Consider the following 27,863-nt stretch of genomic DNA (forward strand, 5'->3'; position numbering starts at 1 on the left):
CTGGATTTAGAATAGACAATAATTTAAAAAAATAGACACAAAGCTTGCAAAATACAAATAGATATGCTGGACTTCATTAAAATGATTAAGAACTGATACCACTGAGTCACAGGAAAGCCACCGAGTGGGAGGAGGTATTTATAACACATATTATTTACAAAGCCCCAACACCCAGACTATAAAGAGAACGCCTATATTCAATGAGAGAATTATAGGTAATCCAATAGAAAAACAGAGAAAGGACTTAGTGAACCATTTCTAGAAGAGGATGTAAAAATGACCAATACACACATAAAAAGAAGCCAAATGCATTAGCCACCTCACAGAATAACTAAACTGAAAATGATGGAAAACACTAAAAGTTAATGAGGATATGGGGCTACTGAAACTTTCACACACTGTTGAGGGGAGAATAAAGTCATTAAAACAGCTTTAGAAAGTTGGCAGTTCCATCAAAACCATATCCAATGACTCAGAAATCCTACTTCTATATATGAATGTTCACGTCTATATATGAAAGATATTAAACAACCATCACTAATGGGGTATCACTAATGGGAAACACCACTAAGTGGATTGTGGCAAATTTGCATATTAATTCATAAAAATCCATATTTATTAATAAAAATGAGTTACATGATTAGCAACAAATGGATTTGAAAATTTAATCTTTAGTGAAAGAAGCAAGAAACAAATGTAAAGCTACTTTAATTCTTCTATACAGTTTAAAAATAATTAAAATGAACCTGAAATTTTATGACAGGTTAGTAAATACTTTTCAGGGGCTATAGTGATTGACAAGGAGTTTGTGAGTGTTTCTGGGTTGCTGATAATATTGTTTTCTAACATGGGTGATAGTTACATGGGTGAGTTTGCTTTATTAAAAAAGAGTTAAAATTGATGATTTTTCAATCAGATATTAAACTTCAAAACATTATATGAAAATTAAAATATAAAAATACTTTGTTGTTGTTCAGTAACTAAGTCATGTCTGACTCTTTGTGACCCCATGGACTGGAGCATTTCAGCCTCCTCTGTCCTCCACTATCTCCCAGATTTTGCTCAGATTCACATCCATTGAGTTGGTGATGCTATCTAACCATCTAATTCTCTGCCTCCCTCCTCTCTTTTTGCCTTCAGTCTTTCTGAGAATCGGGGTCTTTTCCAATGAGTAGGCGCTTTGCATCAGGTGGCCAAAGTATATGCACTTGAATATATGAGTTTTAGTTAGGATTGTCTTAATATTTTTTTCTGACATTTTTTAAAGGAGTAAGGAAACTGACTGCTCAATCCTGTGTTTGTCCAAAATAAATTTGGCAGTCAGTGTTGGGTTCAACATTCTGTTGGCTTTTGTTTAGCCATACTTCATAGAAAGGACAACTTTAGTAAGCAACTCTAAAATTTTAGGTCTCAGGATATTGACTTGGGGAATAAATGTTCCTTGTTTTATATTACCATTATTTATCCTATAAGTTCATATTTCTTGTTTTGTGTATGAATTAAAAAAAGGGCATTGGCATTCGGCAGTAGAATATGCTTAAGGAGAAAGTGAATAAATCTATTGAGTCTAAAACATCCACTAAATTTTGAAAAAGATAATAAAAGAGGAAACAATTGTTTTTAATCAGTAATTTTGTTGCCTTGATTACTGCAAACGTGCCTTTAAACTTATTCTACTTCCATTTTCTCTATTTCAGTGTGAAAATAGCAGTGCAAATCCTACTTGATGGAAGATAACAGTTACTAGAAACACAGTCCACGGTGAGAGTCTTTACAGTTGAGGTCATATATCAGCTTTATATGCATATATATATACCTATCTCTCAGGGCTTCCCAGGCAGTGCAGCGGGTAAAGAATCCGTCTGCAATTCAACAGAACACGGTTCGATCCCTGGGTCGGGAAGATCCCTTGGAGAAGGAAATCACAACGCACTCTAGTATTCTTGCCTGGAAAATTCCAGAGACAGAGGAGCCTGGTAGGATACAGTCCATAGGGTCATAAAGAGTCGGACATGACTGAAGTGACTGAGCACATACTTATGTGTACATCTGCAAATATATATGCACGTATATAAATGCATATGTACATGTTGGCCTTATTATAAATTAGAAATGGTATCAGACAAAAATAGTCCTTATTGAATTGTTTTTTGCTCAGAGTCTATGACTCTTTCCCATTAATGTTCATAAATTTCTTGGCTGAAAGCCTAAAACTATGACTATTAGTATATGTTGTTGCTAAAATTTACCTCCTTTATAAATGGATAATGACAAGAGGGCTAAAAAGGTTAAGATATTTGATGAAATCATCCTGAAATACTTTAGAAAAAAATCTCCTTCTTGTGATGCATATTCTAAAGTAATCACTGAATCAGAGAAAATGAGTTTGTTCTTTTGTGACTGAAAGTTAAGTATTCATATTTTTTGAAAACTAATAGTGTGGATGTTGGACTGACCTAGGTCATAGTCATTGGAAATGACGATTGAGGATGTTTTGTGTGTGAAGCACTGTCAAAGTTCCAAGACAATAATAAAATGACTGTCAGACTATGAGAATGAAAGACTGGGGCTTCAAGGAGAGAAATGCAGGAAAATTTTAATTGTAGGTGTTTTCACACATTGCCTAATCCACAGATGAAGCAATGTTCCTTACTACATTAACAAGAAATAAAAATTAGGAAGTGCAGCTGACAAACGTGACCTAGAAAAGGGAAAAATCTATGTTTATCATTCAATTTTGTTTTATTTAGTTTACTTTGAAACAGATCAAAAATACATTACTAGAATCTTTTTATTCTTAAGAGGGCATATTTTAGTGGTCTTTATCCATTAACCTGTATAAGCAGGCTATTTTGTCTACAGCTGGAATTTAGCTTGGCTATGGTAAATGATGTGTTTTTTTATTCTTGAAATTATCTGGAATTGGAGGCATGCATTGACTTTAGGAAGGGATTTTTCCCACAGTGTTTTACTAAAATTTATTTCAACTTTTATTACTATAGTTAATATAAAGAGCAATTTGGTGATGTCTTCCACCCCAGGAAAATTATCTCCTTGATTTACATGATGAATGTAGGGGATGAAGTATCATTAACCATAAGGAGAATAATTTTTGAAATCCTGGTTTGTAAGTAGTTACATTCAGTAAGATAAGCTTAGTGGATTGTAAGAACTATGTAGTATCATTTTACTCTGCTTTCTTATAAGTTTCATAAAGAAGTTTCTATATTTCTAGAATTAAGATTGCACAAGCAAATTCTTTCTAGATGATTCTTGACCGTTAATGTTGAGGTAAATCAATAAAATGCTCTGAAAGAAAGTCTTAGCAAATTTCCACCAACCAGCTAGCATCACTAGAATCACTAACTTTAACAGAAAGATTTTCTAATACGGACCAAAGGTTCTCAAGACATTGTAGGAAAATACTGAAACAAGAGCTCCCTGAGCTATATCTGGATATCTTAGAGTATATTTCTGTGTAGCATATGATGGAAGATAGTGTCACATATCGAGGTAGGGGGAAGTCATTCTGACTTACACATGATTTTATTTGAACTTTAGGTTAATTAAAACAACCCGTTTGTAGACTATTAACCATGCATTGTACATCAACTTAAATCATTAAAGAAACAAATACATTTAAAAATCAAAATGGGGGCGGGCGGCGGGCATCTGGACTGAGCCGCGCACTCGGATCCGAGGATTCGCGGTCAAAGGCTTCTTTGCGGGCCCCTCCGCAGCCGACCCGGCTCCTCGGTGGAGAGAAGATGGTGGGCGCAACAGCGCCATCGCCGCCGGCGTGTGCAGGGCCCTTTTCATTGGTTACTGCATTTACTTCGACCGCAAGAGACGGAGTGACCCCAACTTCAAGAACAGGCTGCGAGAACGAAGAAAGAAACAGAAGCTTGCCAAGGAGACAGCTGGGCTTTCCAAGTTACCTGACCTTAAAGCCGTTCAGAAATTCTTTCTAGAAGAAATACAGCTTGGTGAAGAATTACTAGCTCAAGGTGAGTATGAGAAGGGTGTGGACCATCTGACAAATGCGATTGCTGTGTGTGGACAGCCACAGCAGGTGCTGCAAGGGTTGCAACAAACCCTTCCGCCACCAGTGTTCCAGATGCTTCCGACTAAGCTCCCAACAATTAGAGAATTGTAAGTGCTCAAAGCTTGGCTGAAGATGATGTGGAATGAGAAACAAATGTCAACATAATGATCTCAATTAAAACATATTTTTAAAATCTTAACTCAGAAGATGATGGGCTCTGGGGGAGTAAGGGCAGATAAGCTTGTTATGGACTGTCCTCCACAGTGAAGTCTACCAAAGTTAATTTTTACTTTGTGTAGATCCATTTGTCTGTTTTATTTATTTTTCCCAGTGAAAAGTGTATTTTGATAGAGAGCTTTTCATTTTATAAATACACTATGAATTACTGAAATACGCAATTTGTTTATTCTTAAAATGTGTGATTAGAATGTACATGTAACATCCCATTACTTACATTAAAAATACCCGGTGCTCAGTTTTGAAAGATAGGCCCCCAAAAATGTAGAAGAAAACTGAAGAATATACTTGTTTTGCTGTACATCAGAAAGTTGGCTGGAAACTTGTGTTGATCAAAACTGAGCATTAAGAGATTATTTCTTTCCATTTAATCTCTTAAATATGTGTAATGTGCTGCTATGCTATAATAACAACTTCACCCCCTCCCTTGAAATGTTTTCTTTAAATCAGTGGGTTTGATGTATTCTGGATATTTACCTCCTTGTATTTTAGATACATGTAGTTGCGGATAGCACCAGGAATTGGATGTCTATACATTCTTAATCTGGCTGAGTAAGCTTTACCAGTTAATGTCTGCCCACTTGCCTCATATATAAACTGAGGAAATGGGTGTGCTAATTCAGCTTCTAATTCCTTTGGTTCTGTGAAGCATTTTCAAATCCCTCTTTCTGAGGGAAATACCTGTTTGGGCAGCCAGCCCTTGCGTTTTTTTATACTCTGAATTTCGCATGCTTGCCTGACTTAGTATTTCTGGTTTTTTAAAAGGTATAACATGTTGATTTTCACTGAAATCATGGTTCTGTCACTACTTTTGTAAATTAACCTGAAACGTAACCTTCACGGTAACTGGGACGATATGCTTGTAAAAGTGTTTGTTCCCTTTGCTTTTATCCTCAGTGTACCTCCTTAATCCCCTACTAACCCTTATCTTGTATGAGAATAAGGTGTAACTTTGTGGCTGAAGACTTGAATGAAGATAATGGGACCTTTTATTCTCTAAATAGTGACATATTATCTGCAGCCACAGATTAAATATCAGACCTAAGAATAAAGATCCTTGGTACTTAAAAAAAAAAAAAAATCAAAATGGAGTAACATGCTTCAGGTATTCAAAATGGACCTGGGTAGCCCTTGTGGATGTGTTTTAATACATGTTTGTCTATTACTAAGAACATGGATTTTCTGAACTGTATGAGAGTCAAGACACTACCAGCTGTTCTCAGAACAATATCTACTTAGTTCAGTTCAGTTCAGTCGCTCAGTGGTGTCCGACTCTTTGTGACCCCACGAATCACAGCACGCCAGGCCTCCCTGTCCATCACCAACTCCCGGAGTTCACTCAGACTCACGTCCATCGAGTCAGTGATGCCATCCAGCCATCTCATCCTCTGTCATCCCCTTCTCCTCCTGCCCCCAATCCCTCCCAGCATCAGAGTCTTTTCCAATGAGTCAACTCTTCCCATGAGGTGGCCAAAGTACTGGAGTTTCAGCTTTAGCATCATTCCTTCCAAAGAAATCCCAGGGCTGATCTCCTTTAGAATGGACTGGTTGGATCTACTTTGCCAACAATATCTATTATCAGGTGCCAGTTGCAGTCGTATGGTCTCAAGATCTTCCCTTTGTAACTATGCAACCCTTTTGGACTCTAACCAATACCTGCTTAACAAGCACCCTTACTTCTTGCCAGCTCTAATTAGAATTCTTGTCAAACAACTTATGTAATTTTGCTGATCTGCCTTTTAAGCCCCCGTTTTGTACTCTGGTGGAACAAAAATTAAGTGCTTCTTGCATCTGTGTCTGGCTATGGTCCTCAGTTTGATTCAAATAAAACTATTTTCTATTCTTTTTAGATTGTTTACCAGTTATTTCCACAGACACATAGAACTTCTGGCCAGCAATATCACTTAGAAGATACACATTACAGCTGACCCTTGAACAACATGAGTTTAAACTGAGTGGGTCCACTTATACAGACATTCTTTTTTCAACAAGTAACTACTAGAAGATCTGATGTTCACTGAACTCACAGATGTGGGACCAAGGACATGAAGAACCAAATATGAGACTTAAACAGCTGCCATGGATTTTGGTAATTGCTGTGAGTCATGGATTCCTCTGCAGATGCTGATGGGTAACTGTACTTTAAGTTTTATGGCTCCTTCTTCCTTTACTTCAGAAAATGTCTGTGTTGGTGTGTGTGTGTGTGTGTGTGTCTGTGGGTATGTGTCTACTTGTGTTATGGGATGATATAGTCTTTTCTTGATGAAACAAAAAATTGAGGTGGTGCTTTTTTGTAATCCCTGATACATTGTGGTACGTGGTAAATACTTGGCTAGCAGAATGCATGGTGATCAAAACTAAAACTCTGCAGAGTTGCTAAGGTTTAAAATGATGAGAGCATTCTCAACAGGAAACTTGGTTCCAACTGGTCTATTTTAATTTTATTATTTTCCTCTTGTTAGAAATAAAACCCTTAGCAACATTTTCTGGGGGGTGGGGGTGGGGAATGAAGGGAGTGTTCTTAAGGACTGAAATCAAATAAAATAGAGATCAGAGAGGTAAAGCCTTAAAACTAAGTCCAGGAAAAGGAAACCTCTTCAAGTAAGTAGAAAATAAAGGAGAGTGAAAAGTGGAGTTAAAGAAATGTACCCTAGAAACATCCAAAGTTTTTTATCCATTTATTTGGCCTCTCTCAGAGCATAGGAAGCAAACAACTTGGCTTTAAGGATCAGAGATTGTTTGGGTAAGCTGCTGGTTCAAGATGTGTAAGACACAATTTAGTGAATTGTCAAAAACTGTTATTCCTAGAATGATTTAGGGACATGTTATCAAAATCATTTGAAAGACATAAAAGCATTTTTAAGAAGGTGAACATATGAAAAATAGACATACTATTAAGCTCTTTGTAACCAAAAATATACCTCTTTAAACGATTATGTTCTGATTACTTTCGTCAAAATACAAACAAATGATATAAAGATTTGGAAGATATAAAAATAGTTATTCGATGTTAATGTCTAAAAAGTAAACAGTCATATAGATCTTTTATAACGAAAACTTAAATATCCCAAAATATCAGAGCCCACTATCTGACCCAAAATAAAAGTTATGAACAAAGTTCTGAGAACAAATGGAATTCAAGTTTAAAAATTCTTTATTTATTAGGTTAATTCTTGCTCAAAAGGATATGAAATCCAAGGTAGAAATGGAACTATGATATTAAAGGCCTTCAAGGGAATACGTGAGATTTCTTAGAATCAATACATTTTCTTGGATCCAAATAGTCTTTCTGAATTGATACTGAAGATTAGTAGGAGCAGTAGTTCTTCAAAGAGAATAAATCATGTCATTCTATACATATATACTGTGTGTGTGTGTGTGTGAGCTCATGAGCCAGAAATAGCAATTTACAACTGAGGGCTCCAGATTTTCTGTTAAAAACATGTATTAAGTTAAGAAAAAAACAAGAAAGAAGAAGACCAAGATCCTCTTTAAATAAAGCATTCACGATGGAAATTAACTTTTTTCAGGTGCCTAAAAGTATGATAAGGATGTTGATGACGTTACCCAGCAAAATGTCATACTTTCTCACTCGGATTCTGTGACACCCAAGTTTTTTTCTTACCTTATTTTCACTTACAATCATCAGTTACTCAATTCTTCTTCTTATCCAAACTTTTTAAATGCTAAAATTCCTCTTAATATTTTATTATGTATCCTATAAGTTATTAAAAAATTATTTTCAATTTTGTCTTTGAAAATTTTACAAAATATTTTATTCTATTCTTTATTATACTGGGACTGCTTTATTGATTACGCCAAAGCCTTTGACTGTGTACATCACAACAAACTGGAGAATTCTCCAAGGGATGGGAATACCAGATCACCTTACCTGCCTCCTGAGAAATCTGTAAGCAGGTCAAGAAGCAACAGATAGAACCGGATGTGAAAAAACAAACTGGTTCCAAATAGGAAAAGGAGTACGTCAAGGCTGTATATTGTCACCCTACTTATTTAACTTATATGCAGAGTACAACATGAGAAAAGCTGGGCTGGAAGAAGCACAAGCTGGAATCAAGATTGGCGGGAGGAATATCAATAACCTCAGATAACACAAATGACACCACCCTTATGGCTGAAAGTGAAAGTGAAATAAGGAGAGTGGAAAAGCTGGCTTAAAATTCACCATTCAGAAAACTAAGATCATGGCATCTGGTCCCATCACTTCATGGGAAATAAATGGGGAAACAATGGAAACAGTTTTAAGGAATATTGGTCAGGAATTTTGTAGCAACATTCTCAACTGTGATTCTCCTAATGTTCATGATTAGACTGGCGCTGTATATATTTTGGGTGGAAAACTATAGAAGTTAAGTCTTATTTATGATCAGATCAGATCAGTCGCTCAGTCGTGTCTGACTCCTTGCGACCCCATGAATCACAGCACGCCAGGCAAGGGCATATATTACCAGCATGACAACGCTACTGAATTTAAACTTAAGAATCTGGCTGATGTTGTGTTTTTCAGATTTTCACTATGAAGATTCATCTTCCACACACACTTTTATGATATACTCTTCAAAAAGAAGTCATTATGCATAGCCTACACGTAACATGAGGGGAACTATACTGCCCCTTCTTAGGGTAATATATCTATAAAAAGTTTTTGAAAGTCTTCTGTGTATATCTATCTATTTGCCTATTCTACCCCATTTATTTATTAAATCAATATTACAATTCACTTTTAAATATCAACAAGGATTTATACACACACAAACACACACACACACTCACACTTTGGGTTATAAGTCTATTTTATCTTCATGCTTAAATTTTTCAACTCTGGCCACTGAAGGCCTAATAAATTAATAAAAATGCAAACTAAAGCCACATTGATAGTAGCATTTCAAATGGCTCAAAATTTGTGTTTTTATTTGTTTGAATACTTTCTTATATTTTGCATTACATAATTCTTCAGCTTCATCCTACACTTTTCTTTCTGGAGTCCTGGGATCAGCCAGTTCTCCAAGGAGCCCTGGTTCCATCTATCAGAGAGTTGTATTACAAACCAAGATCTGAGGGCTAGATGTACTGTTTGCTGTTAGGATTTCATTGTTTCTAGGCCCTCTCATCTGACAGAGAAGGCATCAATAGGACCATATCTAATTATTCAAACTTGATCCAAAATCACATTATTGAGAAGAAATTCCTGAGCATTATTCTTTCTTGGTGAAATTCTTACCAATTTTGATAAAATATTGTGTTGGCCCAAAAGTTCATTCAGGTTTTTCCACACCATCTTACAGAAAAATCAAAACAGTTTTAGGCTCACCCAAGACTTCTTTTGCAATTTTTTTTGAACATAAAGTATCAATAGATTATTCTTGAGATTTCCACTTTTATTTTTACACATTTATAAGAAAAATATAAGGTCTGATGTGCCTTGGTTACATTTTGTGTTTGAAATTACATGAGCGTGGAGGACAAGATTAATAACAATGTCATTATACAGACTGGTCGGAGAAGGCAATGGCACCCGACTCCAGTACTCTTGCCTGGAAAATCCCTTGGACGGAGGAGCCTGGTGGGCTGCAGTCCATAGGATCGCTAAGAGTCAGACACGACTGAGTGACTTCACTTTCACTTTTCACTTTTATGCATTGGAGAAGGAAATGGCAACCCACTCCAGTGTTCTTGCCTGGAGAATCCCAGGGATGGGGGAGCCTGGTGGGCTGCCGTCTATGGGGTCACACAGAGTCGGACACGACTGAAGCATCTTAGCAGCAGCATACAGACTGGTATATTTGAATTGTCACTAGATCATGTGTTGTTATTATAAATTAAAATGTTCTTTAAAAAAACAAAAAGTGTACTGAAATCTGCAATTCTTCAACTATTTACATGATAAAATAAAACCATAATTGCTTATCCTTTATGTAAGTTCACAAAGATGTTTTTTTCATATTTCACTTCTATTAGCTTCAAAGTTTTGTTCATATCTCACCTTTTCGACTTGCATTTGTAAACATATATAGTTATTTATATGTTATACATATACTTATATGTATTGTATGGTATGCTGCTAAGTCACTTCAGTCGTGTCCGACTCTGTGTGACCCCATAGATGGCAGCCCACCAGGCCCCGTCCCTGGGATTCTCCAGGCAAGAACACTGGAGTCGGTTGCCGTTTCCTTCTCCAATACATATATCTTGTATGGTGTAGATATGCATAAAACTGCTTTCTATATTATCTGGCAGAATTTTATACCGTGTCTTCATTTTATTTTTAATCTTAGTTGACTGAATTATACAATGAAATAATGTTCTTTTCATGACACTTATGTGGATATTTTGTGAGATTTTGCATATCTAAATAGTATCTTTTGATTAACTTCACATATGAATAACAATGCAGTTGTGTTTTGAATTCTTATATCATAAACTGTTGCTCTCAAAATAATACAGCAATTTTCTTTTTGTCCTTTGACATTTTATATGACAGAGGATAAACCAACATATTTTTTTTCTTCTTTCAGCATAAATTGATTAGCTTTCTTACAAATTTTGAATTTGAGGGGAACTATTTAAATGTATTCATTTTACCCAAATGGATTTAAGTTCTGCTCTTTATATTAATCTTGACTGAGTTTGCATAAGTCACTCATTTAGCACACTAAGTCTTCATCACAGACATTTTACTTTCCTCTTTGTTTAATATTTTTTTCAATAACAAGAAGCATTTTATTTTTAGTCTTAACTCATATAAATTTCTCCTTTATGATTTTATCATTAATCTTTTCTTCTCTCAGAGACATTGTCTCTTCTGTTTTAATGCTTGTTATGTATGTTGTGCACTCCACTATGTCTAATATATGAAGATTTTATATGTACTATGTTAGTTAAGTACTCTCTGCACAGTTTATTTTAATTGTTTTTCTTTTAATGTCTTCCTTACCCATGCCCCTTTTAGTCTTTTGTATACTAGATTATTACCACTGTATTTCTTACTATTTTATAAGATACATAATTTTAAATTATTTCAAAAATTATAGAGCTAGTGTTTTTTTTTTCTTTTACATTAAGCATTTTTTAAAAAATGATGAATTCCTATCACCTCTAAAAAGTCATTTCCTAGTTTCTGGGGTTGTAGAAAATTTCCCACATCTCAAAACTTTTGTCTATTTTGTAACCTATTCTTACATCTTCTTCCTTCTTCCTCTCTGCCTTTTCCCTTCTCCTTTTTTGCTTTTCTTTCCTCTTTCTTTGACAAGTACTCCTCTTCATCAAAAATGTTTCTTAAAATAGAAATAGAATGGCAGAAGCAAGGGGCAAGTGATATTGAACAGTTGCTTTCACCATCAAGTGAGATTTTTTTTTTTCATTAAAATAAATCCTGGTAAGTAGTAGAAAGTGGTCTGAAAGCAAATTACCTAACATTGAATGACTTAACACAGGCAGTCAACATTGTTCCCACTATAAGTGCACAAGTGCATTGTGTGTGTTTGTGTGTGTGTGTGTGTGTGTGCATGTGCACATGCGTGTACTCTGCTTATAATCCAGCTAAATGAGGGAAAATTTCTGTTTGTTGACAACAGATGAAGATATCAGTCACTTCTGTAGTATAACTATTTATAGAAATTGGGGTTTTAAAATATGACTTTGAAAATAGATTACATATAGCTGCAGTTTTCTTTCTTCTCTACAGAGTCTTATCAGTAGTAGCAACTGTCAATTGATATTGTCACAGGCTTTCATTTGTTAAAAATTTACTAAAGAAAAGAATTTAGGTGATACAAACTAGCTTTATCAAATATTTCATGAAGTAGATAGTCTGCTGTCGGAAAACTGAAAAATGGAGAAGAAGGGAAGACGTTTTTATAAGATAAGGATAAGAACAAAGAAGAGACAAGTAGAAAATATCTGATTGGCTGGGCCACACACAACCATGTTTGGGTGAGGAGGTCCAGACCTGGCTTGGCACTTGGAAATTAGCTGACTGAATATACTGTGTTTCTGGTCAAACAAAGCATTTACAGAGACATAAAAGTTATCTGCATTTCAGTTGTAGCACCCTGGGAAAGAGTGGTTCTTTTCAGGCCACAAAATTTGTTTCAATAGTCTGCCCTTTTGATCATCTTGTTAACCATTCAAGGGGTTTAGTCAAAAATTTCCCATTGTGACTCGATGTTACCACTGACCTTCAGTTCTTAGAGTAGTATTCAAAAGAGGTGAAGTCAGGCTCCTATTCTCAGCGCTTTTTATAATATTCTGTTCTTTTTTGTCATTTCAGTTGAAGAGAGAACATCTATTGGGTGCTGAATGGTTGCCCAAGAGGTTGCAAGAACACACAGAAGAACTGTACAAAAAAGAGCTTCACGACCCAGATAATCATGATGGAATGATCACTCACCTGGAGCCAGACACCCTGGAATGTGAAGTGAAGTGGGACTTAGGATGCATCACTATGAACAAAACTAGTGGAGGTGATGGAAGTCCAGTTGAGCTATTTCAAATCCTGAAAGATGATGCTGAGAAAGTGTTGCACTCAATATGCCAGCAAATTTGGAAAATTCAGCAGTGGCCACAGGACTGGCAAAGGTCAGTTTTCATTCCAGTCCCAAAGAAAGACAATGCCAAAGAAAGCTCAAACTACCACACAATTGCACTCATCTCACACACTAGTAAAATGATGCTTAAAATTCTCCAAGCCAGACTTCAGCAATACATGAACCGTGAACATCCAGATGTTCAAGTTGGTTTTAGAAAAGGCAGCGGAACAAGAGATCTAATTGCCAAAATCTGCTGGATCTTCGAAAAAGCAAGAGAGTTCCAGAAAAACTTCTATTTCTGATTTATTGGCCATGCCAAAGCCTTTGACTGTGGTGGATCACAATAAACTTTGGAAAATTCTGAAAGAGATGGGAATCCCAGACCATCTAATCTGCCTCTTGAGAAACTTGTATGCAGGTCAGGAAGCAACAGTTAGAACTGGACATGGAACAACAGACTGGGTCCAAACAGGAAAAGGAGTATGTCAAGGCTGTATATTGTCACCCTGCTTATTTAACTTATATGCAGAGTACATCATGAGAAACATGATGTACTAAATGAAGCATAAGCTGGAATCAAGATTGCCTGGAGAAATATCAATAACCTCAGATATGCAGATGATACCACCCTATGGCAGAAAGTGAAGAAGAACTAAAGAGCTTCTTGATGAAAGTGAAAGAGGAAAGTTAAAATGTTGGATTAAAGCTCAACATTCAGAAAACTAAGATCATGGCATCTGGTCCCATACTTCATGGCAAATAGATGGGGAAACAGTGGAAACAGTGGCAGACTTTATTTTTCTGGGCTCCAAGATTGCTGCAGATGGTGACTGCAGCCATGAAATTAAAAGACGCTTACTCCTTGGAAGGAAAGTTATGACCAACCTAGATAGCATATTAAAGAGCAGAGATACTACTTTGCCAACAAAGGTCCGTCTAGTCAAGGCTTTGTTTTTTCCAGCTGTCATGTATGGATGTGAGAGTTGGACTGTGAAGAAAGCTGAGCACCGAAGAATTGATGCTTTTGAACTGTGGTGTTGAAGACTCTTGGGAGTCCCTTGGTGTCAAAGGAATCCAACCAGTTCATCCTAAAGGAGATCAGTCCCTGAGTGTTCATTGGAAGGACTGATGTTGAAGTTGAAACTCCAATACTTTGGCCACCTGATGTGAAGAGCTGACTCATTTGAAAAGACCCTGATGCAGGGAAAGATTGAGGGCAGGAGTAGAAGGGAATGACAGAGGATGAGATGGTTGAATGGCATCACCGACTTGATGGACATGGGTTTGGGTGGACTCCAAGTGTTGGTGATGTACAGGGAGGTCTGGTATGCTGTGGTTCATGGGGTTTCAAAGAGGCAGACATGCCTGAGTGACTGAACTGAAGTGAACTGAAATGAATGGCTACCCAAAGGCACTGAATTTAAATATTTTGAGAGGACACAGTATGTCAGAGACACAATAATATTATTAGTAATAAAACATTGTCTGTGATTTAGAGAACACTCTTAAGCCATGGTCTCCATAACCCAAACCAGCTGAAATCAGGTACATCAAGAAATGATCCTACATACAAATGGCCCCCAAAAAAAAAAAAAAGAAAGAAACAAGGCTCAACATCACTAATTATCAGAAAAAGACAAGTTAAAATTACAATGAGGTGTCATGTCAACCAGTCAGAATGGCCATCATCAAAAAGTCTACAAACAGAAATGCTGGAGAGGGGATGGAGAAAAGAGAACCCTTCTACACTCTTGTCGGGGAAGTAAATTGGTATAACCACTATGGGGCTTCCCTGATGGCCTAGCAGTAAAGAATCTACCTGCAGTGCAGGAGATGTAGGTTTGATCCCTGGACTGGGAAGATCCCCTAGAGGGGGGAATGGCAATTCACTCCAGTATGCTTGCTGGGAAAATCCCATGGTCAGAGGAGCCTTGTGGGCTAAAGTTTGTAGGGTCACAAAGAGTTGGAACAGCATGAAGTTTCCTTAAAAACTTTTAAACAGAACTAACATGTGATCCAGCAGTCCTACTTGCATATATCCAGAGAAAACTATAATCCAAAAGGATACATGCACCCCAGTGTTCACAGCAGCACTATTTGCAATAGCCCAGACATGTAAACAACCCAAATTTCCATCAACAGATGAATGGAGATGTGGCATATATACACAATGAAATATTAGTCAGCCATAAAAAGAATGAAATAATGTCATTTGCAGCAACATGGATAGACCTAAGATTACTATACTAAATGAAGTGTGTCAGACAGAGAAAGACAAACATCATACAATTGCAGTCATATGTGGAATCTAACTTTGAAAAAAAGACATAAATGATCTTATTTATAATGCAGAAGTAGAGTGTAGACTGGGCTACAGAAGTAGACTTATAAAAAGGATCTGAAATCTCTATTAGAAAAGAATCTGAAAAAGAATGGATATACGAATTACTGTATCACTTTGCTGTACACCTGAAACTAACATGGCATTATAAATCAAATATATTCCAATAAAATTAAAATATTAAAAAAAAATGAGGCTAAAGAGGGAATATATCTTCAAGCAATTTGTTTTGCTTATAAATTTTTTGTTACTTTGTCTCTAATTGTCCAGAAGTTTATGTTCAGTGAGTTTATTGCAGAGAAACTGAGCTATCTGAACTCAGGGAGAATTTTGTGACAGAAATAACTACAAAATCAGCACCATCATAAAAAAATCAAACAGTCTGTTACAGGTTAGATTACCTTCCTTTGTAATAGCCTGTTATATGTGAACAATAGTATTGTCTTTCTGGTCTAGAGCAAAGCAAAATGTAGATAAAGAATATAAAAAACTTCCATGGCATAAGAATTAGGAAAAGAATGGTCAGAGAGGAAAGGAAGAATGGAAAGAAAAGTTCTTGGTCTGGCACCTTGTGGGGAAGAGGTCAGCCTTAATATCAACAACTTCTCTTCCTAATAAGTTTGATTTTGGGGTCTTTGGCATTTACACAGAACCCAATGTTAGGTGGAAATTTCTTCAGTTATGAAATATACACACAAGATTTGACACCTTGCAATTTGTCAGAGGTGTCAATAGGCCATGATACTTGAAAGGTCCCTTTCCATGAGTCTTGTTTTTACAAAAGCAATAGAGGAAAATGTTAACTGTCTATAAATTACAAAAGACAAAAATTCCCATATTAAAGATCTAATGAGAGTTTGTTATAATGGAATTGACAAGGAAATTTAGACCCACAACATTTTAAGATAATAGCTGAAACTGTGACTGATAACATTATACTAGGAGATATCAGAGTTTTCATCTTTATAAAATTTCCAGAATACTTATATTAATAATTACACCCATACAAATGTAACTTCAGAAGGTTAAACATCACTATTTGATGATGCTCCATATATCATTTAACATATCAAATAAGCCTCTTTTGTTTAACACTTTTATTTTTATAAACAGAGAGAATAAATCTTTTGATATGTTTCAAGGACCCTCTGGCAAATACAGAATTTAAAAAATAACTTCATTTAAAATTTGATTTTGGAGAAATATGTCAAAATATACATTAAGCCAAGGTGATGATTAAAGATACTGAAGGAAAATACAGAGTTACATAGTTGTAAAATCACCATAGTTTTTTTTAATATTGAGAAGACCTGGTTTTCTTGTGTATTCAAAGATTAATAATGACAACATTAAGCACAATAAATTATTTTGGCAAGACACAAAATATTTGCTTTCCATACAAATTAATTAACAGGTAAAGGAAAGCCTTTGCTCACTAGTTCTTATTGAGAGGAAGAGAGGATGATAATCTAAGAAAATTTTGCCCTTTTAACAGAAAAGGAAATCAAGTTTTAAAGTTGCACCAGTGTAGCTTTGATATAAAACTCACACACAAAAATACAAATCAACCCCAATCTTAGCCAGTTGACCACACATGAGATTCCTTTCCCAATATTTCTTTTCCAAACATCCTTTACAATTTTTATAATGATTTAGACTTTGTCCTATGTCTTTTCAACAATTTTAATTTAGGACAAAATTGCTTTATTTTTTCCTCTCTTACAAAAAGCACATCTCTGTGAACTAAGAATGCTGGCTGCCATATCAGTAAACAAAGGATGGTGCAGCCATGAAGTCATCACATTACAACCACCTGGACCCACGTGTGAATCCAGAGGGAACTCAGGATGGAATACAAAGAATGCCCACCATCTGCAGCATTCCCCCACCCCAGATGGTGTGAAGAGACTCAGGATGAGAAATCAAAGCTCACTGGCCCTGGATGCCTGAGGTGCATGTCAAATAAATGATTTCAGTGAGCCCAGACTCTTGCATTTCCTCATATATAGAAAAGTGCTAAGTTCCTTAACTTGAGATATCTGGTTGTCTTTAATTAGCAATAATCTTTGGATATTCCAACTACCTGATCTTTTGTTGCAAAAATTCCTATATATCCTGGATCCCCTGCTTGACTCTTCAGAAAAGTTTCTCAGAGTTGTCTGAGATGCTGTGTCCCAGGCTTAAGTCCTCAGGTTTATTCACCAAATGAAACACAACTCTCACTTTTTGGATTGCATATCTTTTTTTTTTTTTTTCAGTCAACATTTCCACACCTCATATATTTTCTTACCCTAAACCCATACTAATTCCTTGTATAAATGTATTTCCTTTTTTATTTCCAGTAGTTTTAATTATGGAGAAGGCAATGGCACCCCACTCCAGTACTCTTGCCTGGAAAATCCCATGGATGGAGGAGCCTGGTGGGCTGCAGTCCATGGGGTCGCTAAGAGTCAGACACGACTGAGCGACTTCACTTTCACTTTCCACTTTTATGCATTGGAGAAGGAAATGGCAACCCACTCCAGTGTTCTTGCCTGGAGAATCCCATGGACAGAGAAGCCTGGTAGGCTGCAGTCCATGGGGTCGCACAGAGTCGGACAAGACTGAAGCGACTTGGCAGGCAGTTTTAATTATAATCTTACAGTCTTTTGTTGTGGATACCTCTTGTGTCTTTGGCAATGAATCTTCCAATGAAGCTATTTGGGAATCTTGAAGACTTTTCGAGGCTTCCACATGCCAATTCAAATAGGTATTTCATTCTGTATGTTGATTTGGGAATCTACCTTGCAGTGCATTTATTAAGTAAAAAAAAAAAATCTTGCATAACTGGAACATCCCTCATAATTGTCTATGTAATTTTAGACTGCCTTAGTAAAATTTTGCCATTTTTGTAAACATAGAGTCTGGCACCACTGTTTTTAGACAATGAGCAGGCAGGATGAAGGGTGTGCACTCAATTCCATGAAACTTAGGGATCCCATTTCTTTAAGCTAAGTCTTGGGTCTTTCAGAGATAAACTAACACCTAAGAGGGATGGGCCACTGGGTTGGAGATTTTGTGGTGTTTTTCCGTGTAGCTCACTGCGTGGAAGATTTCCTGAGGTTGGCAGGTGACCTAACGTCAATCCAACATGTTCTATGACCAACTTATCAAAGAAGGGGAGGCTCAGGATTAGATGGAAAGTACTGTAACAGCTTTTAAATGCTTTATTCTTGTGCACCAAATTTGTAGCTTTGCCTTCCAAGATTCCCACTAGAAATAGATCCATTATTCCCTTCAAGAGAAGATTTCTTTTTGGTGGTAGATACCCTAATGATTTTAATTAGTCCAAGTTGTGCCTACATATGTTTGATGTGCCTTTGATCAAAACAATCTGAATTTCTATCTTAATTGATTTATCCAAATTCCCCACAATTTATGCTGTGAACTTGTTTGGTAGTTAGTCAGACATTAGCAGCAAGGAGGTGACAGAGGTGAAAAGTCTTAGCTTTTTCTTTTGCATTTTACGATGCATTAATGACTGCTACATGTGGCAGATTCTCAATATAACTACGCTAGAAATTTCCCAGATCCCAAAACTTTTCTGGAATATATATATATTCATATTCATTAAAATATATGACCTTTTCATATATTTATTCATATTTTAAAGTATTTATTAATATTTTATTCATATTATTTTTTAAAATATTCATATTAAAAAAATAAAGTTGGACTGGAGAGCTGTATTCAAAAGTGTGGAGCTCACATGCAAGAGAGACTCACCCATGTTCTTGGTGGTGATGAGAACCAGGAACCAGGACAGTTCAACAGGAGCCTTACCTGTGAGTCTCATCCTAGGCACTGTTACCAGGCAGCTTCAAATCCCATTCTTCGTTGCCAAGAACTGTTAAAAATGATTGCAGAAGAGAATTTAGACAATGCAATTAAACTTTAACATTTCATGAAGCAGTCTCTTTTTAGAGAATTGCAAAATGGGGCAGAAGGCAGGGAGCTTCTATAGGATAAAGAATAAAGACCAAGGAAGAAACAAAATATTGAATTGGCTGAGGACACATAGTTAGCTTTTCAGTGAGAAGGTCCAGAGTAGGCTTGGCATTTGGGGACTGAATGATGGGATATGTTTCTTTTCAAGTGGAGCATTTATAGGGACATAAAAGTTATCTGAGTTTTGTTTCCCTGACTTGGCACCCTGGGCAGAAGTGGAACCATTTTGGTCTAGAAATTTATTTTAACATGCTGATTAACTAAGCATTACAATTATATTTCTGACCATATCAAACATTAACTGCCTAAATTACTTTAGAATCTTAATCTCAGTATCCTTTAGAGTTCACTTAGAAAAACAGAGCCATTATACATGTAATGGAAACAGGGCATATTGGAATTAGACCTCATTATCAGAGCCCTGGCAGTCACAATGCCCTCTTAGACAGGACCCGGAAGGAAATGCTCATGCAGACATTGATGGGAAGCCGATCTCCCTGGACAGAACTGCTTCTGCGGGTCTGCATGGAAGAGTCTCGGGAGAGCCTGTAGCTGCTATGTGTCAGCAGTGCCCTGTGTGAGCAGAGAAGCTGAGTGTGGAATGAAGGACACCCACCAGGTACTTCTTATCATATTTCCTTAGAAAAAATTCGGAACAGTTTAGCAAAGAATTGAGGAATATATTGGTATTCTTTTCAGTTCTCATGGAAAGAAAAACATTCAATTCATGCACATTGGGCACTTCACAAAGTAAATTTTAAAAAATCTTTCTCAGTTCTAGAAACCCCTGAGAGAAGAGCTATTTTAGCCACAGCTTGACTCTATTACTAGTTCATTCTGTAAGAAAATCATTTTACCAATTAAAATCTGAGACTGGTTAATATCTAAATAATCAAATAATACCATCTGGTGGATAATTATTTACTAGGAGGCTTTGTTATAAACAACATGGACACTTCAGAATAGAAATAAAATTGCTAAGCCAACAAACAAAATATTCATGAAATTGGATTTGGAATTCTTTTTATCAGTAAAACATTGAGAATCAGGTGTTAATAATATTTATACATCTTATAAATATTCTTGTGAATGCAAAATAACTTTAAAAAAAGACTATATGACTTAATTACATATTATATGAACAAATATAATTGAAAGAGTGGAAAGGGGAACCTGCTTAAATTTTATAAAGCCTGTGTTTGGATGTTTCACAGGAGTTTGTCATAAATGCCTTTACCGCAGAAGGATTGCTTTCTATGGCCTCATACAGCAAGAAAGTGCTGAATGCATCTCTGAGGACTTCAGGTGTGCAAAAGGATTTTACTTGGGCTCCATTTTTCCCTCCAAAACAAACCGTTTCAAATTACTTGGCAACATATTATGCATTCTATAAAGCCAACATATTTATTTAAAGTTTTGACTTGTTAAAACATGTCTCTCTTGACGGTTCTCTAAAATTTAACATTATCATATGTTGTTATTTGTATATGTATAAAGAAGCTTTGAAAGTCACTCCAATAATATGTTTTTAAAGAAGCTATAATAAAAGGAATAATTTTAGAGAACAAGAATAAAACTGAGAGGCTTAACATGAGATATGCATGTGCCTCAGTTTGTCTTGTATCAGCAATTTGATAAAAGTGATAGGCTGGTAAATATCATAAGTATACTTTTATTTAGAAGAATACATTCATTACTCTTTTTCTTTTAAGATGATTCAGATTTCAAAATCACACATATTTATCCTTGACCCAGTAACTTCACTTCCAGGGATCTATCTTATAAAAATACCCAGATACGTAGGAAATTACTATTTATAAGGCTATTTATTGTAGCATCACTTTTTAAATGTAAATCTATTTATTTTAATTGGAGACTAATTAATTTACAATATTATATTGGTTTTGCCATACATCAACATGAATCTGTTATGGGTGTACACGTGTTCTCCATCTTTTAACCCCCTCCCCTCTCTCTCCCCGTACCATCCCTTTGGGTAACATCACTTTTAATGGCTAAAATTGGGAACACACTAAATGTCACATTTAGAGATTTTGTCAGACATATTTGTTAAATACTCAGATAATATGTAAAAAAAATATGGGGAAAAAAGGGAATCTCTGGTTACTATTAAGAAATAATGATCAGGAATATTAGAGTAAAAACCAAGGTGTAGAACAGTGTGAATAATATAATTTTCTTTTAAAAAGGACAAAATATATATGCTTATTTCTTTGTTTTGCATGGAATATCTCTGGAAATTTATCTTTAAAAAAGATAATTTGAATGACCCAAGAAGGGAGAAAACTGGAGAACAAATGTAAGCGGGAAAATAATAACTGTGTATAATTTCTAGAGCTGACTTTGAAACAGATGAAAGTATTATCTAAAAATTTTACACAAACTTATGAGCACAAAAAAATAGATTAAAAATAAGAAACAATTACTTTTTTTTTTTTTAGCCTATGCTGCTTTTCAGTGGTGAAGTGTTTGAAAATGCCATATGTCAAATTTATAGAAAAAATTTCATGCAAGTTAAACAAGAGTACTGCTGCTGCTGCTGCTAAGTTGCTTCAGTCGTGTCCGACTCTGTGCGACCCCATAGATGGCAGCCCACCAGGCTCCCCCGTCCCTGGGACTCTTCAGGAAAGAACACTGGAGTGGGTTGCCATTTCCTTCTCCAAACAAGAGTACAGTACAGAGTAAATAATGTAGGGATCAGACACGTGGGATCTAGAAAAAATAAAAATAAACAAGAGATGTATATACCATTTGAGATGTGAAAGATAAGGTCCTACCTAATAGTAGGACAAGAAACATAATATAAAAAATTAAAAATAAAAAAGTTAAAAACAAAAAAGCTTCCAAAAGATATCTGGATCTATATTTTTTTTATATTTTTCAAACTACAATTTTGGAGTCTCAGAGTCTATTTTTCTCTATCTTCCAATTTTTAAGTATAAAATTGAGTGAAGATTATCTCATGTTCCAAAAAGTAAAGAGATCTATCATGCAGCAATTGTGCAAAATTTTATTTTGTGTAACTACTTAACGATTGCTCTTCCTACCTAATAGGGTGTGAATATTTAAAATTGTGATTCTAAAGATGAAAAGCAATTTATAATGTGCTCTGTTTTAAAGTATAAGTGGGCACAGTTTATCAAAATGTATTTTCAGTGTCCTCTGACTATACGTTTTATCTCATTTATTTTTATTGTCCAGACATAAAGATCCTAAAAGCAGAAGACAAGTTAAAATTTCTGAAATAGTATTACAAGGGAAGAAGATTATGGTTTTCTCTCTTTGGTAAGTTGCTTCTAGTACTTGACAAGTATATTGAACAAGTATAATTTTACCTTGCATATATTTTTACTTTTTACGATTTTAAATAGACAGCATAACTCAAAATCTGATAATAAAATATATACAAAAAAGGCAAGATGTACACTGATATAAGTATCCATCTTGAAATAAAAACTTGGTTATATATACTTTATAGAATTACACTCTTTACTAACAAAAAAAAATACACATTTGTGCATTTTAAACAAATGTAGACTCTTACCACAGGCTGTTTGTATTTTTTTGGTTTGTTTTAAAAATACATCATGGTCAGTATTTCATAAATGTGATAAGAAATTCACAGATGTACATATTTGTATGCATTTTCAATGCTATTCATGTATATTATACTATTTGTTTTACATAGAAGATCAGATCATCAGTGGAAATAGGTTGTGTATTTGTTTAACTTCAACAGATTACTATTGAGGGCCAAGTGGCCCTCTGGAAAGTTGACCTTCCTTTACATTCATACTCTTCTCAATATTTGCTTAGTCCCAAAATAATCACATAAACTCTTAAAAACTAGAGAATATTCCTTGTCTTGAGTCAGAGAGGTAGCATGGAAAAAGAGGCAAGAGGGATTCAATCATAAGAGGGACTTAACTTGTCATTGTTGGCTTTACATGGAGGAAGGGAGTCATGAACCAAGGGACGTGGGCAGTTTCTGACAGCTAGCAATGGCCATAGCTGACAACCACAAGAAAATGAATTCTTGTAGCAGTTTGAATGAAAATGGAAGCAGATTTTCCTCTAGAGCTTTCCAAAGAAATGCAGCATTACTGACACCTTGATTTTATCCCCAAGTCCAAACTATAGAACTACAATATAATAAATATGTGCTATTTTAAGCTGCCAAGTTAGTGGTCATGTGTTATAGTGGCAAAAGAGAACTAATGAAAAGATTAACTGAATTTGTTCTATGATTCTCAAAACACAAAAAGAATGAACTCTATCAATTTGGATGGATGGTCTATATGCATCCAATTTCAATGATTCTAACTGAAGCACAGTACTTTATTTTTGCCCACAGTATACTTTTTTTACAACCACAAGAAACTGAATTCTTCTAACAATTTGAATTAAAAAGGATTCTTTACCAGCTGAGCTACCAGTGAAGCCCTATATTATAATACAGTATATATTATTATAAAATGTTTTATATTTCTTATATTATTTATTTGTATTTTAAAAGATAAATGGATACCTAAATGAATGTTCAGAAAATGTCTGGAATGAGAGCTAAAAGCATTTGATAGGCATCTCAGAGAAGCAGCATATGCAATTGGGAATGGAAGGTGAAAAGAATAACAGCAATATAAGACAAATTCAGAACACAGAAATATAAAACAAACGCCTTGAATCAGTCGATGTTCAATTCAGTTCTATGTAACTAAGACCTCAAGAGTGAAACAAGAAAATGGAAATGAAATTAGATTAAGATTTGATTTTTAGATATTGCACCATCTTGAATGCTGGAGTTACAAAGCACATGCTAAACTTAAATTGTGCATCTTTATTTATGTAGATGCTAAGGATTTAAACAAAGAAATATCCCTTAGAGGTAATATACATTCATCTTCTTTTTAAAAAGAATTCATTAATATATGATTAACATCTCCAATGTGTTTTTCCCGATACCTTATCCTGGGCTTTAAGCATATCAAATTAAATCCAGTGTGTATAGAGAAACTCTCAGATTAGATACTCAGATCTGGCACTTGACCGAGGCAAGAGTTTAGTCAAATAACTGCATGTTTCTTAGTCTTAGTGTAAGTATTGTCTGTCACTGATGATAATACATATGGAAGTACACTATAGGCTATAAACTCCTGAGTGCTGGATAAGTATAATTCTTCACATACAATATTTGAAATGAAAATAGTTACTTTATGTTTTCCTTCTCATTCTGTTATTCAACTAATTATTTCCTTCTGGAGATTAATTTCCAGCTGATCCAGGACATATTTCATACTCATACTTAATGACATACTAATTTAGGGGGCATGTTTCTAGTTCAAATTATCTATCAGGCTACTTCTTATCAAGATAAATGGGCAGTAAACATATGAGTTTCTTTATTTCACCGCTCCCAGCGTCATCTACATGTGCATAACTGCTGATCTCCATATAGACACAGCCCGCACTGTCATCACACTCTGCAATTTTCATATTTATTTACAAATTTAGCTCACAATTTGACTTCTTCCCCATAAAAAAATGAACCACATGTGGACAGGTGTATTATTAGCTTTATATATGAACAAAGCTCGTGGAGGTGATGGAATTCCAGTTGAGCTATTCCAAATCCTGAAAGATAATGCTGTGAAAATGCTGCACTCAACATGCCAGCCAATTTGGAAAACTCAGCAGTGGCCACAGGACTGGAAAAGGTCAGTTTTCATTCCAATCCCAAAGAAAGGCAATGCCAAAGAATGCTCAAACTGCCGCACAATTGCACTCATCTCACACGCTAGTAAAGTAATGCTCAAAATTCTCCAAGCCAGGCTTCAGCAATATGTGATCCGTGAACTTCCTGATGTTCAAGCTGGTTTTAGAAAAGGCAGAGGAACCAGAGATCAAATTGCCAACATCCACTGGATCATGGAAAAAGCAAGAGAGTTCCTGAAAAACATCTATTTCTGCTTTATTGACTATGCCAAAGCCTTTGACTGTGTGGATCACAATAAACTGTGGAAAATTCTGAAAGAGATGGGAATACCAGAACACCTGATCTGCCTCTTGAGAAATTTGTATGCAGGTCAGGAAGCAACAGTTAGAACTGGACATGGAACAACAGACTGGTTCCAAATAGGAAAAGGAATTCGTCAAGGCTGTATATTGTCACCCTGTTTATTTAACTTATATGCAGAGTACATCATGAGAAATGCTGGACTGGAAGAAACATAAGCTGGAATCAAGATTGCCGGGAGAAATATCAATGACCTCAGATATGCAGATGACACCACCCTTATGGCAGAAAATGAAGAGGAACTCAAAAGCCTCTTGATGAAAGTGAAAGTGGAGAGTGAAAAAGTTGGCTTAAAGCTAAACTAATACAATTATGTAAAGTTTAAAAATAAAATAAAATTAAAAAAAATAAATGTTGATAGAGATGAAAAAAAAAAAAAATAGAAAACGAAGATCATGGCATCCGGTTCCACCACTTCATGGGAAATAGATGGGGAAACAGTGGAAACAGTGTCAGACTTTATTTTTCTGGGCTCCAAAATCACTACAGATGGTGATTGCAGCCATGAAATTAAAAGACGCTTACTCCTTGGAAGAAAAGTTATGATCAACCTAGATAGCATATTCAAAAGCAGAGACATTACTTTGCCAACAAAGGTTCGTCTCGTCAAGGCTATGGTTTTTCCTGTGGTCATGTATGGATGTAAGAGTTGGACTGTGAAGAAGGCTGAGTTCTGAACAATTGATGCTTTTGAACTGTGGTGTTGGAGAGACTCTTGAGAGTCTCTTGGACTGCAAGGAGATTCAACCAGTCCATTGTGAAGGAGATCAGCCCTGGGATTTCTTTGGAAGGAATGATGCTAAAGCTGAAAGTGCAGTACTTTGGTCACCTCATGCGAAGAGTTGACTCATTGGAAAAGACTGTGATGCTGGGAGGGATTGGGGGCAGAAGGAGAAGGGGACGACAGAGGATGAGATGGCTGGATGGCATCACTGACTTGATGGACGTGAGTCTGAGAGAACTCTGGGAGTTCGTGATGGACAGGGAGGCCTGGTGCACTGCGATTCATGGGGTTGCAGAGTCGGACACGACTGAGCGACTGATCTGATCTGATCTGATCTGATGTCCATTAATAAACATGTATAGAATGTATGTGGTATATTAGGCAATTAATTACTGCATATTGAATTAACAAGTTATTCCATAAAATTGTCAAAGTCAAAACTATAATTTTAATATGCATTTCTCAAAGCTTGTTATTATAAAATCTGGTATCTAGACTTAACTTGTTTTTAAGTAGTGTCTTCAGTTAAAATAAAGCCAGTATACATTCCTCATTCTCAGTATTTATATTACTATTGAAAGGAGTATTGAATCAAAGCCCTTGACACCCTTTACAGCCTTCAAATGCCAAATCCTTGATATAAATGGTATTTGCATCCAAGCTCAAATTTTCTATCCATAAAATACTATACTATCAGATGTAAATAAATATTTGTTATCAGATGTCAGTAGAACTTTGGGTCTAGAATAAATTTCCTCCAACATCCCTTACTTTTTAAAACATTTTATTCAATTTATTGAAACTAAAATAAAAAGTTCATACATTTCTCCAATACCCCATAACCTGTTTCTTGCAGCTGTTGCAACCACCAATCTTTCCCCTGCATTGTTAACTGAAAAATGCATAATTTAAAACTTGAGAATTATATTCTATTTTACGGACTTCCTGAGGACTTGTGTGTGTGCTTAGTCACTCAGTCATATCTGACTCTGCAACCCCATGGGCTGTAGCCCACCAGGCTCCTCTGTCCATGGGGATTCTCCAGGCAAGAATACTGGAGTGGTTTGCCTTGCCCTCCTCCAGGGGATCTTCCCAATTCAGGATTGAACCCAGGCCTCCCACACTGCAGGCAGAATCTTTATTGTCTGAGCCACCAGGGAAGCCAGAGGTCTTAAGTAACCCCTCAGGTAACTGTGAAGAACTGCTACAAAGAGGTAAGAGAGGAGCCAGGATATATAGGAGTTTTGTAACAACAACAACAACAAAAAACAAACAGTAGTTGGAACATCTAAAGATTGCTGTTAAAGAAAAAAAAAAAACATATCAAGTGAATGCACCTAGTGCTTTTATGTGTATGGGAAGATGCAAGAGTTGGGCTCATTGAAATGATTCCTTTGATGTGCATCTATCTAGGGACAGCGTCCTATTTTCTCCATCTTGAATCCCCTCAGTGTGTGGGTCCAGGCAGCAGTTGAGTGATGGTTTGATGGCCATGATACACTTTGCTTACTGTTAGGGCAGGTGATGTTTTTCATCCATAGTATTGATAAGTTTGTTTGGTTTAAAGATTCCACATAAAAGGGAAGTCATATGATATTTGTCTTTCTCTGTCTGCCTTACTTCACTTAGCATAATAACTTGAGGTCCATTCTTATTGTCAAAAAATGGCAAAATTTCATTCTTTCTCTATGACTAATATGTCACTATGAATGTGTAGGTATGTGTATATATACACACACATACATATACATATATATATATATATCTTACATCTTCATTATTCAATCATCCATTAATGGGCACTAATGTTGTTTCTATATCTTGGCTATTGTAAACAACACTGCTATAAACATGGGTGTGTATATATCTTTTTGAATTAGTGTTTA

General features: G+C 35.8%; 1 pseudogene; it reads left to right on the top strand.

Moving 5' to 3' along the window:
• The first annotated feature begins 847 nt into the window (after nt 1–847).
• On the top strand, nt 848–5,357 carry LOC129644428 (mitochondrial import receptor subunit TOM20 homolog; annotated as a pseudogene).
• Nucleotides 5,358–27,863: the final 22,506 nt, after the last annotated feature.

This window comes from Bubalus kerabau, chromosome 2 (genome assembly GCF_029407905.1).
Source record: "Bubalus kerabau isolate K-KA32 ecotype Philippines breed swamp buffalo chromosome 2, PCC_UOA_SB_1v2, whole genome shotgun sequence".
NCBI classification, from domain to species: domain Eukaryota; kingdom Metazoa; phylum Chordata; class Mammalia; order Artiodactyla; family Bovidae; genus Bubalus; species Bubalus kerabau.